The sequence below is a fragment of the Amblyomma maculatum genome, chromosome 6 (genome assembly GCF_055883805.1).
Source record: "Amblyomma maculatum isolate TAMU_Amacu chromosome 6, ASM5588380v1, whole genome shotgun sequence".
Taxonomy (NCBI): Eukaryota; Metazoa; Arthropoda; class Arachnida; order Ixodida; family Ixodidae; genus Amblyomma; species Amblyomma maculatum.
In genome coordinates this window covers 85,771,752-85,784,678 of record NC_139349.1, presented here as the reverse complement: position 1 = coordinate 85,784,678, position 12,927 = coordinate 85,771,752, and the positions used below count along the sequence as shown (strand labels likewise).

At 52.9% G+C, this 12,927-nt stretch overlaps 1 protein-coding gene across 2 annotated transcripts in view; it reads left to right on the top strand.

Moving 5' to 3' along the window:
- The window catches only part of bbx (bobby sox), a 249,484-nt gene that overhangs the window by 180,519 nt on the left and 56,038 nt on the right, over window positions 1-12,927 (top strand). The window contains exon 1 of one of the 2 annotated variants that reach the window (XM_084607080.1): window positions 4,499-4,716. The exons of the other annotated variant lie outside the window; for it this stretch is intronic. The gene's annotated coding sequence lies outside the window, so the exon portion shown is untranslated. Of the gene's footprint in view, window positions 1-4,498; window positions 4,717-12,927 lie in introns of those variants that run through there. 2 annotated transcript variants of the gene reach the window in all.

Sequence of the window (12,927 nt, the reverse complement as noted above, 5' to 3'; positions counted from 1 at the left end):
ACCCGTTTGCACAGCTGTGGAAAGTCAAACGCTTTCTCTTCGTATATATTCCCCCCCCCCCCCCCCCCCATGTGCGCGCTTCTTTTCCTTTTCCATCGGTGGCTGTGTGCCGCGCGACGTATTCGTCTTTTTGTGTCCCGTCTCCCAGTCTTGAGCGTTTGTGTTTTGAGATGACAGCTTGTGTGCATGTATTGAAAGGGGAGGAGCAGTGGAGCATCTTGAGTAGTCCAAAGAGCGATCGTTACCGTCTTGAGGGGCTTATTACAGTGGGACATTGGCCACGCCGCGTCAAACTAACTGTTCGTCTCGGATACAAACTGGTGCAGTTAACCTCTATTTCAGCAATTTGTAGCTCAGCTTGCAGATAGCACGTGTGATGGTGGTTGCTTAACATTGCTGTCTTGAACTACACTGCTCCTTCCGTATTTGTCTTTATTTTTATTTATTTATTTATTTTTTTTTCACGCAACCTTGCTCGAGCGCTCTGAACGGTGCATGTTTCAGAGTTATAGCGATTTTTTGACGTATATTATTTTGTCAATGAGAAAGGAAAATAACCTGAGGTTTCATCTGCCATTCTGCTCCCATAAGTAGGGAGCTGACTCGGTCCTCGTGGCACCCCGCCGGGGTGGCGCAGTGGTTACGGCGCTCGACTACTGTTCCCAAAGGCGCGGGATCGAATCCCGGCCTCGGCGGCAGCTTTTCGATGGAGGCGAAAAGCAAGGCGCCCGTGTGTTGTGCGATGTCAGTGCACGTTAAAGAACCCCAGGCGGTCGAAATTTCCGGAGTCTTCCACTACGGCTGTTAGAACTCTACGGCTGTTAGAACGGCGTCTCTCATAGTCTGAGTTGCTTTTGGGACGTAAAACCCCACAAACCAAACCAAAACCATCGGTCCTCGTGGCGTTTTTAGTTCCTTTTCAAAGCTGCGAGTCGCCCTTGTCGTGGAGAATAACCCACGTGTTGCGGTCTACGGCGCCGGCCGCTAATAGTCAGAGTGCAAAGCAATTAGTGCGGCTAACGGATAATTCGGTAGCCCTCCGTGTGGCGGACAGGTGCGCGAATTCGAATTCACGAAAGGCCGCTGGCACGGTGGTTGTGCTACGTATATGGTCGCTCCTTACGGCGGTAATCGGTGAGTTGTGCTACGCCCGGGTCGCGTCATGCGGCAATATTCTGCAAGGACAACATTGACGTCCTCACACGGATTTGATGCCCAAGGGCTCCTTGGTGGAGACAGCAGCGGCGCTGGAGGCAATAATAATAATAATAATAATAATAATAATAATAATAATAATAATAATAATAATAATAATAATAATAATAATAATAATAATAATTGGGTTCACAGGAAGGGAAAGGCGCTGTATCTGTCGCACTTGTTTCTGTGGACACCTGAACCGTGACGTAAAGGGAGGAAGGTTGAAGTGAAAGAGAAGATGAGCCGCAGTGGAGGGCTTCGAAATAATTTCGATCACATGGAGATCGTTAACGTGCACTGATACCGCACAGCACACGGACGGTCACTTAGCTCCTCCCCAAAGTTCTGTCAAGCATGTTGTCACCGCCACTGCTGCTATACCGCTGTTGCATAGACTTCGTAATTAGCTGTGAAGAACTGCGCAAAATTTAAAAACGGGAACAATCTGCTTGGCGGCAAGGAAGGGCTAACCGCATTTGGAGCGGGTGGGCGAGATCTAGCATTCATTTGCTAGTGAAGTTGGAAGCTAGTTTGTGATAAGGATAGCGATATATGTACATTCTTTCTCGAAAGTTCAGAGCCAAGCAGGTTTGCTTCTGAGCCGCACCGTGGCTCGTAATGCATTCCAGTATTTGTAAACCTACCCAGGGAGATTTTTTTTTTTTTTTTTTCCTACCCTCTCCAACAGGAAGGACTTCCGCTAACGAAGGAGCGCCACTGCATGGTTTAGAACTAGACCTATTGGCCTCTAAACTTTTGGCAAAACTGTACCTATGCAGCTAAATGTAAGTATTCACTGCGAAGCGAGACAAACTGCGCGTTTCTTCAAAACCAACCACGGGGCACTAGCCATACGCGGCTGTTTTATTTCAGCGACGGCTGGCGCGTTGCCTCCCCTGCTTGCGAGCACCACGTACTGTACCCGGACGCTTGTGACGGTCTCCCTCCAAGCGGCGGCGCTCGTGCTTGTGTAGCCCGGGAAGCCATTGCACTCAAACTGTGCAATCAGAAGGCAGCACTTGTCGGCTGCCTAAGAGGTTCAATCACGCTGCTTCGTCACCCGCTTCAAATCTGCCGCGGTGCGATGGGGTTCCGCCGCCAGGGCCATTGACGACACCATGTCTGGGAGCAAGGCTCATTTTCATTGTGCCGCGGTTGCCTTGCAGCGCAGCACCGGAATTTGGTCAGAGAAATTTGGCGTCCGCCTGAATTGGAGTCCGGTCGCCTTGCCCGGTCACAACAGCAATCTTCTTGCTAGTTCGGGCTTAGTCTTTGTTCCTTGAAATTTCGGCTAGGCGAGGGCGGTAGCTGCGAGCGAATAATTGCGTGCTTCGCTCAGGGAGACAGATGCAAAAAAAAAAAAAAAAAAAAAAGAAAAGAAATGACTGAGTGCGGTAGAGCACTTTCTGCCCATGGTTTAGTGTCTAGGCGTCCTGCATCGTAACCGACAGAAAATTGTGGGAATTTGCTGTCCCGTTTTCGTTTTGGATTATAATTCGTGTTCTTTTCGGAGGCCGTACATCTCCCCCCCCCCCCCCCCCCCCCCCCCCCCCCCCCCCCCCACCCTTTTTTTTTTTTCTCTCTCTTCATGTCGGCCCGTTCCAAACTTGTGCTCGTTTTTGTGTTGAATCGTTCCCTACCTGCCGCTCGCTTTAGCTCCGCACTCGTTATTGTCGGTAGGCCAAGAATGGAGACAGCAAGGCAGTTCGAAAAGAGAGGGAACGAGAGCTTTTGCTTCCTCGCGTCTTTGTTTGCTTTCTCTAGTTTTGTGACCCGAGTTGAACCGCTCTGCTCGTTTTTTTTTTTTTCTTCTTCTTCTTCTTTCGGTTTTCGACACACGTACAGGATTCTCTTCGTCTGTTCTGGTCGCTTTGTCCAAGCTTTTGGTTCCGTGTAATTGGTACCACGGCTTTTGGGGATTTGATTTCCGCGCTGCTCTCGTATTACAGTAATCTCATCAGTGCGTCGCGAATTCTTTGATGGCCTGTCAGCAGCAGTTCCAATTTCGAACTTGTCCATATTGTTTGTTCTTAACCGGTCGCTCCTTTCTAAACTGGCTTTGTTTCCTGTTGTCGTTCTGGTCAGTTCCGACATAACTCGTTTCTAATAGTTAACATATGGTTTGGCGACTGAGCGTGAACGCCGAAACAGTCTGCATAAAAGTGTGGAGCAGCTAGTGCTCCTTAAATATGAAGGCGCCTCTCAGGTTCTCTTCATTTTTAATGCGGATCGAAGTCGAAAGTGGAAAAAGACCGGCCGTGGTGGTGGAGCTGGGGAATAGAAGCGGGACAGTATCGCGTTCGCAGTTAACGCCCAATTTAGAAGTCCGTCGGCGCACTCCCACTTTCGCTTTCGTCGCAATTGGCGGCGCGCATTCTCCACTCGGCCGGGCCGCTGCTTTGTATTCCCCCTTCGGTAACTGCCGCCCCCGGCTGACCTCGCATCGTCTGGCGGACCTCATGTTCCGCATCTCATATGCATGGGTCGCCGGCGCATTTTTTTTTCTTTTTTTGGTTTTTTTTTTAATGAGAGAAGCGCAGCCCGTTCGTGCGCTACGCCGCCGGCACACGCACCAAGGACATCGTTGGCCACCCCGTGCTCTCTTCCCTTGTTTCTCCGGGATCCCCCGAAAGGAGCATATTATATTACTTCGGCGCTCTCTTCTCGTTGGCTGCGTTCCTCGCCTGCATTCGCGCGCTAACGCTTACGGGGTGCTCTCGGAACTCTTTTCTTTTTTCTCCGTCCTGTGCGCTTTCCATCTTATTTCTCCGCTCATTTCGGGCGTTATTGCCCGAGCCGCTGCCGCCGCGCATGGCTCGCTCGCGTGTGCAGCGGGCCAGCCGGGCCGGGCGCTCGCACGCACGCACACATACTTCCTCCTGAGGCGTGTTCCTCTTGGTGGAGCCGTTCTTCTCCGTTTCGCATTTTCGGCGCTGCCGCCGCTGCTTGCTCACCCGCGTGGTGCTTCTCTCGCTTTATTCTTTATTTTTTTCTCTCTCTCCCTCTAACTTGTGTGGCTTTTTCTTTTCCTTTCTATCTCTCTTTTGCGTGCTCTTTCTGGCTTTTTGTTTCGAGTTCCTCTTCCTCCCTGCAGCCTGCGCGTGTGCACCGCGCCCTCCTCCGCCGGTTTCTCCTCCTCCTCGTGCCGCGGCGGCTTTTCTGCTTCTGTCGCCGCCGGCTAGGGCTGCTTGACTGCGGCGGCGTCGTGTGCGCCTCTCCCCTCTACGCCCTGTTCGCTCTCCTCCTCTGCCGCGCGGTGGCTGCCGGGAAGAGTTGAACGATCTCTAAACTCGATCGGGCTTCTCTCCGCCGCCGCCGCCGCCTGCGCGCTCGCCCGTCGCTGGCTGTGCCGCTGCCTCCACCGCTGCTCTGTGTGTGCCCCGTGGAATGGGGTTGTCTGCGCACCTGTAGCCCAGTGTCGGGCCCCGACTCGGGCTACCACATCTCGGATACACCCGCTCGCGAAAAGTGCTCTGTCCTTCTCATGGATTACAACCCCTCTGGATGCCTCTCTAGGTGAGTGTGCGCCCCTTCGCACGAACCGAGCGCGCGCGCTCGCGTCAAAAGGCGCCGCTGCTGTTGCTGCTTCGTCGGGACCCCGGTGTGTGACGACGGGTCGCACGTTCAACGCTGGATTTTTCTCGCTGCTGTTCTGGCTGGTCAGCGAACCCCGTTGTCCCAAGGATCGGCCCGTGTTGTGTGTGTGTTGTGCGCCGTGTAGCTTTGCCCTCCTTTGGCGGACGCGCTGCGCCGCTTTCACTCGCTCGACAGCGCGGCGGCAGCGGGCTTAGCCGAGCGCGGTTCCTGTCGGTCGGGTCGAGTCGAGTGCGCGCTCGGGGTCTGCGGCGCATGGGTCGTCGCGCTGTGGGACCCCGCGCTGACGCGCGCGCTCACAGTGTAGGGACCCCGCGGTGGCGCCCGGAGAGCAGCAGAAAGCGAACACTCTGGGCGGTCGGGGAGTGTGTGGGCCGGTTATTTTTGGCAGTTCCTGGTGTGCCGTCGAGACGTCTTCTCGCCAGGCAGCCCCAGTTAACGTTGCGATCGCGGCGATTTTCTGTGGGGTCTTTCTGTTTTCTCCGTCTTTTTCTTCACATTTTTTTTCGCCACCTGGCATGAGGTAGCTAATTTTCTCGTCGCCGCTTCTCGAAACCTGGCAGCTTTACCGTGGCGTTTCTGTGCATTTTTGTCTCTTTCCCATTCGACGCCGATTGACCGGATCTAGCGCCGCGTTCCTAGCCCAAGGCAACGGGTCGATACCCTCGCTCCCGCTTTTTATTTCTGCCTTTTGTTCTCGGCTCCTGGCGTCGGTGGCTTTTCTCTCTTATTTTTTGTTCGGGTGCGTCGGGTTAGGGGCCACTAACCTGGCGGTGGAAGCAAGCGTGTGTTTATCTGTCGTCTCTGTGGCAAGCAGCGATCGCAGGTCTTGCCTAGGCCTACCTCGCTTGCTTCTGGCCAGATTTGGCAGTGCAGTCTACCAGTGTGATAAAATTTTTATTTCCTATGATTGTGTACGTAGTACATTGATATGAAGGCAGGATTATGGAGTAAAAAGCTACCTTGCAGTATCGTCAAATTAGCTATTCAAAATAACCTGTGCTCATTGTTTGGCAGTGCACCTTGTAGGCAGAAGGTACTTTCATATAGGGGAGGTGGACCACGTAAACTCGTTATATAAACATAGCGATATTGTGTAGACTGAAGGTCTGTGAACTAACGTTGATTTGGGTCTAACGCACTTTCCCGCCATTGCTTTTTTATTTTTCTAACTTGTTCTTATGTAGCAGTGGAGCCTTCAGTTGAAGCATCAGCCGTCAAACGGCAACATTTGCAGCGTCAGTTCGCGCCATTGTTTCCTTCTCTTTTCCCCTCCGCATTTTCTTTTTTTTCTTCAATCGTGCCCGAGCGTAGTTGCTGTGTTGTGGGCGGTCGTCGCCGGGACGGCAGAGCACTTTCTCAAGGCACGCTTCTTGCGCAAACGTACGCCGAATGACTCCCAGCAAAAGGCCACCATTGCGACTGGTCAGCGGGAGCAGCCAGCCGTACTACGTGCCTTGTCGTCCGAGCCTCTGGCCACAAGAACGAGGGGGGAAGCTTGTTTGCTCTCCCCCACCCTCATTGCGGGGGAGAGAGCGGCCGAGCGCGCGCACCCCTTTGTCTACCCGCGGTTGCGTCGGAGGACTCGCTTTCGACGGTCCTCCTGAGCGACCTGAACGCTTTCTCCTTGCGCCTTTGTGCTCCTGTAGCCTGCGTCTCCGTTGGTATTTGCATTGGTCCTTCACTTAATTCTGCCCGTCGTCCGTCTTAGCAGCCTTTCTTCGTTTTTCTTTTTTCGCGACATTGGATTCTATCTAGCGAACTCTGGTTGATTGTCCTGTCAGGGTGTAGTCAGCTGTTGAGCCGCTCGGGGCTCGTAGTTGTCGAGAGATGGCGCCACTGTCGCGCGCAGCTCCCGAGCTCGCCATGCTGGTAGGTCTTCTTGACGTCTGTACTTGTAGGCGGCTGCAGTTTACTTTTCGCGCTTTGGTTTCTCATGGGATGTGGCATGGGGAGCCACGTGATAACGGCCAGTGTCCTCGGTGGATTAGCGGTGATGTCGCGAAACTGCCGGCTGCCATTGCGTAGGGTCCTTTCACTTTGCTCGATTGGGCTGCCATTACGCGGTCACCAAGCTTTCGTTTAGTCTGCCGTTATTGTTTTGAACGTAGTTCGCAGTTTCGTTTAACATGAGCACATTAACGTAGTCGCTCGATATTTCATTTGATTCACCAGTGTGCTCACATTTCCACTTCGATCTTGCCGTCATTTTTTTTTTTTTTTTTTTTTTTTTTTGCGTTAGCTACATTAGCAACAGTCTCGTCATATCGCCGTGCCTGTCTGTGAGAAGAAGAAACAGATAACTCGTTAGTTGGTACAGGCGAACAACAATAACGAGTTGCTAGGAAAGAAGGTTCGTTCGAACGTTGTGACGGCGGTGTGCCTCGGAGTTCGCGATGTAGAGACGATGCCATACTACTAGAACTCTTCTACACCCGAATGAGAATGGTCAACGACGAGAGGCAAGGGATGCTCATATGTGAAGTGATTCCCCTATGGCATAAATTAAGCTGAAATCGTAAACTACTATGTGCAAAAGCCATATCTTTACTTTCAAGCCGAACCTAATTGCGGCCATGCAGATTGCTCTCGCGTAACTCGAGGTTTAACCACAAGCTAAACAAAAGCTAACTTTTTTCTCACGTTTGTAACAGTGCAACGTAAACTAGGGCTTCACCTTTGTGCCTCTTGCGGAAGTGAAGACGGCCATGATGGACAAGCCGTCTTCGCTGGTCCGTCCTGGTGTCTGTCAGTGCTCAGACATCTATCTATTGGAAGCCTAGCGTTCTGCCGAAGCCGCGCGTATTTCGATGCATGTTGCAGTGGGCAGCGATAGTTAAGGAGTGCTCCGGTCGGGAACCATCTCGCACGTTACACCCCAGTTCGGTTAGGAGTCTGCTTTGCGTAAACCAACTGTCAACAGCGACCATGTGCTCTTCTGCTGAAGCTTTGTCCAACTTCTGGTCGCCGCGGGTTGAACGTCCCGCAGGTCTCCTTATATCCGGCGCTGCTCAGTACAGATTGCGATTGGACTTATTACGGACTGCGTGGCATCGGAGATGCTCTCCTTTTGTTTGCATGCGTTTTCGTTGCTTAGTCGCGTTTACAGTTTTGGTGTCATTGAAGCGGCGGAGACCTTATAAACTAACTTTCAGCAGCTTGCCGTTGTCTCATACCTCTGATTTAGCGATTGGGATCACATAGTGCCTGTTTTCGAATGCGTGCTTCCGTTATCGTCGAACTCTTCCGTGGAGAAGTCCGGTTTTGGACGGCATCTTTGACACGTGTGGCTGCCTGTAGAGCTTCCGGCGTTCCTCGAGTCGTAAATTATTGGTGACCACGTTTGTACTTATTGAAGACAGGCCGAGTGGTGTCTTGGGCGCCCAGTCGTTTCTCATTTGCGTCAGCTTTGTAAGTGCTTTTGAAGGTATCCACGTCTACAGACTTGCATACGCGTCAGGACCAACAGCCGTGGCCGACAAATGTAAGGGGGGAACGGTTCGTTGCGGCATCTGCAGAGTCTGCTCTTGGTTCACGGTGACTCACGGTGGTGCTGCGGCCGGAAGTCGGCGCTCGGTGGCCTTCCTGCAAGCCGCACCGTTGTCCCCCTTGCATCTCCTTCCTCTAATTCGTTTTGTGTAGGCAGTCAGTCGAGGACCGCGGTAGCTGGAAGGCGAGCAAACGAGGAGTGGTCAACGGCGCATACGGAGCTAGTTCCTCCCGTCTCTGCAATTGAGAATTCGTTGGCTGTTGTTCTGCGGAGGGCCAGGCTCTGTGATAAATAAACGTCGAGCAGGCGTCGAGACCACCGCGGCCTTCGCTGGTGCGCGGACGATCGATCGTGAGGTCAGCTTCCCTCGCGTCCTTCCCTAGCGCGCACGCACTGTCCAACAGTCGTTTGGACGCGCAGCTGGTGAGATCTGAAAGTTGCCAACCCTGTCAGCACACCGACACCGGATTCGCAGGCCAGCTGCGACCCTGAATAACCTAGCGGGCACTTGCCGTCGACGGCTTGGTGTTTAACGATATGTGAGGTTCATAAAATATGTATGTACTTTTCGGAAGCACCGTACGCGGAAGTAACTAACTGTCTCAAGTTGCGGTTCCACGTTTTTCTTTGCGTCATTTCTGAGAGAATCGAGGCTAGGACGCGCTTTCTAGTCGCTTTCCGGATCGAACTTTGCACGATTCCAGCGCTGCTCTTTGTACTGCAGTTTTCGTCGCCACGTTGGTTAACAGGGGCTGTAGCGTGACATGGTTTCCTTGTGTTCTCTGCCACAGTTTCGAAGAACTAAGTCAAATGAATGTCTAGGTTCTTGATATTTGCGACGGTTAAAGAACGAATACTGTGCATCGCTCCAGAGTCCCGTGCGCGTATCGGCTTCGTGCAAGCTGGCGCCGTCGCCGAAACTTTTGCCGGCACTGTAGCGCCTCCCTGGCCGGCCACGCAGGACGACGAGGCGGGCAAACGTCCTGGCGTCCGAGGGGCTTCGTGCTTTCGCTCCCCCTCTTTTTCTCTTCCTTTTTTTTTTTGTTTTCCCGTCCACGTGAGCTGTTCGGAGAACCGGTTCTCTCTTCGCTGGCCGGAGCATTCCTTTGCTGCAGCTTTTTCTTTTCTCGCGTGTGCTGCTCTTCAGCGGCGGACGAGCGTCGTCGAGGCGAAGCGGGGCGTAGGATGGACCGGCCTGCCGCAACCGCGCTCTGCTGCTGGATCACTCTGTGCTCCCTTTCCTCTTCCTCCCAACGCCTCCTCTCCCGAAAGGTGAGAGGCAGAGATGCAAATGGCCGCTCGCTGGACAAGCGGAGCCAGCAGCGGTCAACACTTAGGAGCCCCTTCTACGCTGCTGTTGCCTTTGCCGTGCACACCTATTCCTATACGTATTTTTGTTTCCTTTGGGCGCGCTCTTTGTGCGTTTCATTTTGGAGGGCATTTTATTTTTTGCCTCGCTGTCGTTTTTCCAGCTGTGCGCACGGACAGTTCATGTTTTCGCGGCCTATTAGGAGCCCACGTGATTACCTGTCGAAGCGGGGCTCTGGCTTTTTCTTCTCGGGTCCCCGCCGTTCTCATTGGCTGGACGATGTCTTCTCTCCCGCTTGGGTCCCGACGTTGTCGTCGGCTTGCTGCAGGCATGTCATGTCTTGAGCGCGGACCAGCTCTTAACGAACTTACATGGGTGTACTGGTTTCCTTTTGTTTTTGGAAGTAACTGAGTTTCGAGGCAGTTGATATTGTTACGATGGCGAGTTTTAAGGAGAGGTGGTGAGTATTTTAGGTTTGCGAGTGCTCCGGTTTAGCAGGGCTCATTGACCAGGCATAGCTATCGCTTTCGTATCGATCCACACGCCTGCAGTGGTCTAACTGCGTCCGATCGGAAGTCTCCTTTCTTCACGCATGTGCTGGTTTAGCGGCCAATTGCTTAGTTTGGGTTTCAATTTTCGCGCGTGGCGGGCCGAACTTCATAGTTTGTAAACAGCGACGCAAAACCGCGCCTGGTTATTGCATATTTATACATGTGAAAGAAAAACTCGCGGAATCACAGCAACATTTCTGCCTCGTGGGCGATAAAAAAATGGCCCAGTTTTGCAGCTTGTTTTGTCGAATGTCGCGATTTGTCTTACTGGTACACCATTAAAAAGAAAACAATAATATACAATAAGTTTATTTCCAGGTTCAACTGGAGGGGTTCCCGGGTAAAAGCTGTCTTCGCAGCTTGACAGTGTTCAGGAAACCCATACAAGCAGTAGCAGACGAGTGGTGAAGGAAATCTCCAAATCTGTCATACATACAGTAGTCACATTCAATAACAAAAAATAAAATACACATGTAAACTCACTAATAAGCTTTAAAGTAAATGGCACAAAGAGAAAAGCAGTTAAAATGCGCACTAATTTAAGAGAAAAAATGTCAACTGGGCAAACATTCAGTCCCTCCACTCAGTCCCTCCCACAACTGCAAAAAGTGGGGCAAAATTGTGGATTAGTTGCCATAAAAATATATTGTACAACTGTCGGGGGGGGGGGGGGGGGTGGCCATGCAACCTTGCATTTGCGTGGCTTCGTGGCACGGACGTCCGCCTTCACTCGACAGGCTGGGGAGCGCGCATTCTCTTTAATGCAGCCGAAGCATCGTTGCTCAATTGGTTCCGGTGCCGTTTCCTCTGGCCTGGCAGCAGCGGAGTTGCGTAGAGCCCCTCCGCATTGATATGCACAGTACTGGACGCCGTAAGACCCTTCGTCGGCAGCAGCATCGCGGCTTCCGTTTCCCGTCGCTGGAGTGCGGAAAGGATGCAAGAAGCTGGTGCGGCGCCGGAGGTGGCATTTATGAGAGAACGCCGCCCTTAACCGCTAGTCACTGACTGGCGCCGCGGCTGGCATGGCGTAGAAAGGGCGGATTCGTTTGGTGCGTCCTGATCTTTGCGGAACACGCCCTCCTTCTCCGAGCCGCTGCCATCAGCGTCTGGTGCTGACGGCGGCAGCTTCCGCTGGACGCTTGTGCGCGCTCCCCATTTCCCCTCTTCCTACCCGCCTGGAGTGAGACCCGAGAAGAGGAGAGGGCGAGCGGCGGTGCCCATCATGGCACTGTGTTGCAGTGCACCCCACGCTACAGCGCGCGACCCGAACCGGAGCAGATGGCCATCGATGCGACTCTTGTGTGGAGGGAGAGTGGAGCCGATTGCCAAGGCGGCTGCGTCCACATATCGCGGAGCTGTGGATGTGCCGTTACCTTGCGGTTTTCATTATTCTGTGTATGCAGTTGCGTTCCGTATTGCACATTGCACAACGCAGATGCGCATTTTGCTTTTCGCTTCGGTCGAAACGCGGCCGTTCCGTTGTGAATTGAGGAGCCTTGGTTTGTATTCTCGCAAGCAGGCCCTGCTCCTTGGAAGTATTTTTACCATCTACACCTAACATTGCACGCAGTCGCTGTTTATTTGTTCCAGAAGTGTCTCGGCCGTGTACGTAAATGATATGTGCGATGTCAGCCGCGAATTTAGGCCGTGGAACTTGTGTGATGCACGTGTCTAGCGGTTTCCTTTTTTTTCCTATGTCTCTCCTCCTCCGTTTTGGACGAACACCTGAGTGAAATAGGAAGGACACCAAACACAGGAGCGCTCGACTGTGTCGCGTCCTTCATCTTCGTCGTTCGTCTGTCTCCGCGCTGTGCCTTCTCCAATGAATACCTGGGTTGCCTGGACCCTCTACCCTCGGTGACAGGCCAGCGTTCTGGATTCGCTCTAGCTACGTCGCCGACCTCCTCCAGTACCCGGCCGGAGAAGCACTTCTGGCTGGCTTACGCTTTTCGTGGCCCGTGTTTTTACTGTACTGTTTTGTATATTTGTTAAATGAGTGATTGAGGTTCCAGTAGTCTGTTGTTGCAGTTTTAATTGGCGCGCCCATGATGATCATGTCAGCCCACTTTGGCCGTACCGTTGGCTCCTGCTCCCGTAACCGAGAGGACGTGTATCACTCATCATCCCTGTATTTGTTGTTTGCACACCGAGTTTCTGACCCCCACCTTTGCTTCTGCAGCTGTCACGCTACGACCGCTGTTTAGCATCTGCGTGTGCCTTGCGCTCCCCTTCGTAGATGGGCAGTGCCCATGTAGTACCTCATCGCTAGGTCGAAGCGGACGGGGGGGAAATCTGTTGTAAACTGGAGGGAATTATCGCACGGGATGTTCCCATATCAAGTGCCGTGAAATTCGACGTGTAATGGGGAAGTCACGGGGGAAATTCTCACTGTGGCTTTCACGCATGGACGTGAGCCTCTTCGATCGTGTCTCGGTTCTTACTGAAGCAATCCTCGCACGGTGCAGGCGAGTACGTATCCTGGAGGATTTCCGGCCGTGTGTATCGATCGTCCTTAGCGTGTGTTGCAAAAATCTTCCCTTGCTCTGAAGCGTCGCTGGAACGCGTCATTTTTGTCGCGAATCCCGCTGTTCTCTCGGCCGCTCTTCCGCAGTTCCCGCGAGCGGAAGCACTACGCACTCCTCTTCAGGGGGCTCTTCCGTTCCAGCCGGACCCCGCATGAAAGGACGGTGCGTCGGCGGCTGTTGCAGAGCTTCCTTCTCGGAGAAGAAGAGACATGGTCACGCGTGGCTTCATTAGACGTGGACCACAGGTCTAGGGAGCAA